Source organism: Trichoplax adhaerens, genomic scaffold, assembly GCF_000150275.1.
Source record: "Trichoplax adhaerens TRIADscaffold_108 genomic scaffold, whole genome shotgun sequence".
NCBI classification, from domain to species: Eukaryota; Metazoa; Placozoa; class Uniplacotomia; order Trichoplacea; family Trichoplacidae; genus Trichoplax; species Trichoplax adhaerens.
In genome coordinates this window covers 10,903-15,961 of record NW_002061043.1, presented here as the reverse complement: position 1 = coordinate 15,961, position 5,059 = coordinate 10,903, and positions in this window count along the sequence as shown.

The window sequence follows — 5,059 nt, the reverse complement described above, 5'->3', positions numbered from 1 at the left end:
GCTACATACGATCATATAGCAACAAAAACAAGCGTCCTAAAATTTTCATTGAGATTATCTCTCATTTCAACAGTCAAGCTATAAGAAATCAAGTGCACTAACATAATTTATAATATATGATTTCAATTATAAAGAGTTAATATGTACGCTCCATGAGCATACATAGTGTACATTACGGAAGCTACGAATATTCATAACTAAGATAATATATGTTGAATCCAGTTCTTAACTCTGACGTGAAGTTTATTACATGAAGGTTTGTTTTGATGAGTAGCTTTAAAATTTAATTACTTAATATTATAACTTCACTTCAATGACCTTCTTATAAGCTCATAATCGTAACTTCGTTGATTAGAAATCATAGATTGATTTTGATGTTTATAAGCATAGAATTATCAATAAGCACAATTCAAATTATACTTGTTTCAAATCCATTCCGCATTTATATTAACTGAATACACGTATATCACTTTCAAGTATTAGCCAGATACCAAGTAATTCTCTGTAATTGGATATTTTGAATTTAAATTTAAATTCATAATAAAGATAGAGTCGGCTGCAAATCTTCGCTGGCGCGGCTAGTGGAAGAATATTAATTCAGATTTGGATGTCCCATATTCCGAAATGAAACACTGTCAGATTTATACATACCATATTTAAAGTTATCGTTTCTTATTGACATTTTTACTCTAACTATCCTTTACATAAAATAAAATTGACAATTAGCAACTAAATGTTAAAGTTAATTCATTCTTTTGCTCCATGAAAGATCAGATATAAAGTAGACATTATTGGTCTTAGTTTGTTATAGATTGTTACACAGAGTCTTTTTCTACTAATAATTTCACAAATCAGATCGTATGCTATCATCATGCTTATAAATATGCTCGTAAAGTATTTAAGAAACAGCATATCGCATCGCTTTAGATATAGTAGTACTCATTACATCAATCAACGACTTTCTCTATAGTTTTTCTTATTTACTTCTGAAATTTAATGATATACCTCATTACATGGCAATAAATATTCATAGCGTTATGCAATCTACTTTTTATGTAGCATGCCAAGCAATTATACCATAAGCCCCAACTAAATTACTTTATTTATTATTAACAGATTATAATATTTCGAATTAACATTATGACTCTTGTTTATTCTATTTTTTAACAATGTAACTATAAAATGCAAGTATTAGTCATCAACCCACGTACAATAATAATAAAAAACTACAACTATCAAAATACGATACAGTTTCAGCAATAATCTATATAGTTTTCATACTAAAATAAAATAAATGATAGCGTGAATACCAGTAGTATTCACTATTACTAAAATACTAATGGACATTTCACTTTTCTATTATAATAGAAGGTGAAGCTTAGTTACTAAAGCATTTAAGTCTACATTACAATATGGTATAGCTTTTGAAGCTTTTTTAGCTACAAGACAAATGAGAATAATGATCAAATGTTTATGACACATAGTAAATTCAATACGACCAAAATTGCCAAAGTTACCGTGAATTAATAACGTATTAATTTTAATTTTAATTTCCAGCTACGAAACGAATTTGCCAACAAGTATAATAAAGTAAACCGTAATGAAAGTCTTATAAAAGATATAAAATGCAACGGTTGCAATCCTGATATTATATTAAATTTTCTGTATGACTTGGAACACTTTGGTAAATTGCGTTGGAGTTTTGTTCACTTTAAATTTCGAAAGTCAAACTTACTTGGAAAGCACTTCAATAAACTGTCACTCCTATATATTTCCTTAAAGAGATATCGAAACTTTATACTATTTGGAAGCTTACAAATACAATAAAGAATAGTCTTAATATCGTTAAACTATAAATAATTTTCGTTTAAATTCATGAAATGGCAATTAAGTATGAAATATAACCCTGGTTTAGTAACGGTTTAGAGTTTAGAAATGAATTTAAAGAAATTTAATAAAGATAACTATAATTATTTTTTGGATATTTATTATACACAAGAATTACTCAGAGACTAATTTACCGTACCAATAAACTAAAATTGCTTATACTGATTGTAATATCAGCCACTACCATTGCTATGACATATGTCGAAATGATTAACTATCAAACCTAATATACATTCGATTCTAGTCAGTCAAACTCATCTGGGTTGCTGTTAGTAGTTGCCATTTCCCGGCAGTCATAAGTAATTATAAATGCTTGAGAAGTCTAAGCACCATTGTTTGCGCTGTTTGATTTAGTTACGTTCAGTAGTCAAATCCATCGTGATCTATAGTAGCTCAGTTAGACCTTAAGGTCAAATAATATTCAACGTCGTTTTGGGTCATTGGTTGGTCTCAAATAAAGAGCAACCTAGGACTAGCAGATATCGGTCAAGTATTGATTGTGTAGAAGTTGTCCAATTAGTACATTAGTCGGAGTACCTCGAGAATTTCCCGCATCTGCGGATGAAATAGTTCTCGTACTATACTGTAATGTAACTTAGTATTGTGATTGTAGACTGTTAGCCATGTTTAGTATAACGTACGGTAAATATTTATCCTAAGAGATATTTGGTAGCCATAACTATAGATTGCAGTGGTATAGACTCTATACTAGAGTACAGATGACTATATACAGTAAGGTCTTGAGTTACTAATAAGGCTATAGGTAAAAATAGAACTGTAAATCGTATATTGGGATATGGTCAATTTATTGTACTTTGACCGGTGTGAATAATGTCGACGTAAATACTGTAGTCGTATCCATATTGGATTAATGATGGTCCGCAGTAGAATAGTGTTACTAAGAATAATTTAACTATGTGTAAAATAAGGTAAAAGGTTGTCATGCGGATTGTAGCTGCGAATGCTACAATAAGTATAAAACCATGCAACTTTAGATTATTCTGTTAGTTCGTTCTAGAAATCTTTATTAGTAATATTCGGCTAGAGTAGAGCTGTGTGTAGTTAATCTTTATATAAGATTCAATAAAGCCCTTATTTTTCTAAAATTTGGAATTTCGTGATCGGTATATATCACAAATATGTTAAAAATACTGAACGGTAGCACTATCATCTGCGTAATGTAATAATATCGCATATTGTCTGCTAGGATAAATCGCTTTAAGTTTATCACATTAAAGTTGAATTCATTTCGTATAATAATTGCTTTCTTAATATATCTCTAATTTAATTGAACTTGATGTTTAAGATATCGCATGAATCGCTGCAATCGTTAAAGAAGCTAAATAGGAGAGAAAGAAAATTAGCGATCTATGGACTGATTGATTAATAATTAATTTTGTTACGTTGAGCTTTTAGAATTCCTAAGAATTATAGTTGCTACATTACTGGCTTTAACTTACTAGACAGTAATAATCTAGCAAATTTAGCCAATTTAATTTTTTTATTCTAGATACTTATTCAATGGTCTATCTTTTTTAAATGATCGCTCACATTATTATTTACAATTTCTTTATCGATCAAACTCACAGATTGTTCTATCATCTAAGCATGTATCATTATCCATTTAGTGTCTAAATTTCTTGCGCAGTTAGGACTATTTGTATAGGTAGTTGCTACGGAGCAAAGCACCGTACTTGCTAATTAAATAGATTTTGTTAGTATTTAGCTAATGGATCATATTTGTGTGACCGAAAGTAGTAAAGAACTACCATACAGTAGATCTCCAGGTGTGGTGGAGCAAGGCATAAGTAATCTATTAGTTTAGTGTAGTAGTTTGCAACATAAGTTTGTGACAGTAGTACTTTAGAGCAATTTATCTATGCATACTAAGCAGACCATAAATATGTGGCATTTGCATTACAATTCATTTCTATAAAAATATTTCAAACTTATTACAAAGTACATACTACGTTCTACTTAGCCTATCTAATACCATTATTGACAACCCATATTCTATTAATTAATAATTAATGTAATTATACCTTACGTCAACTAAATATACCGTACACATTGGCGTTACTTACCAGTAATCGCTCCATAATGCAAGTCAGGTGATTACTCTATATATTACTATTAACATAGCACACTATTACTTGTGGATACTATTCAAGCTTTCTATAGTGAATCTAATGCAATAGATTACTGATTATTAATTTATGCTATTTAAATAATACCAATACTCCCATGGCATTTACTTCAATTCGACGCTTGATAAACATCACTTACCCGCAGGCATCATTCGAAAACAATGTGACTTTATTTTTTATTTACAAATCATTTCATTATCCAGCATTATATCTTATAAGCGTCGCCCAGTAATATATCATGGGTTGGCCATAAGTCGATTCAGCAATTATATAAACTTGAATATTAATGCCAAAAAAACGAATCCTTTTTGATTATGCAACACTTTATTGCAAACAAATTCAAACAGTAGCATTTATTTTAAGAAATTGTTTGTTAGCAATAACCAAAAATATTTACATCTTGCTCACTTATTTTCATAGGGTTGCGTAGCAATGTTGTAACCTTCCTCGAATAAATCAAAATAGTGCAAAACTAGATTCGTTGAAGGAACTTATAAACGCTATCATGAACTAGGCCATCGAATCAAATATCAGATAATATACTATGAAATGCTACTAATTTTACAGTCACTATTTTTTAACTCACACCTTAAGCTGTGACGTTTATAACATCAATTAAAACTTATCGAGTTCACTTTAACATTTTCCACTTTTGCTTATCAATCATAGCCTCAAACTAAGTATTTATTTACTTGTAACAACCAGACGTCGTCATAATACCGCATAATTAGATAAGTATCTTTCATAGATATTTATAGGTTTTCTTGAATTTAATCCACTAGCAATAGATTTTAAATAGAGAAATTATAAATTTTTACAAAACCACTCACAAAACAGAATATCTTTACCTAATGAAATGTAACTTAGTGCTTTTATTTACTAGTACAAAGTTGTCTCACAGTTGGATTTCTACACGATCTAAATATCAAGAGGATAGTTTAAGCTTTCCTCATTTAAATAGGTGGGTGGCCTTTCGCCAATCATCATTTAATATTGTACTTACGATAATATATCATCTTAAACAA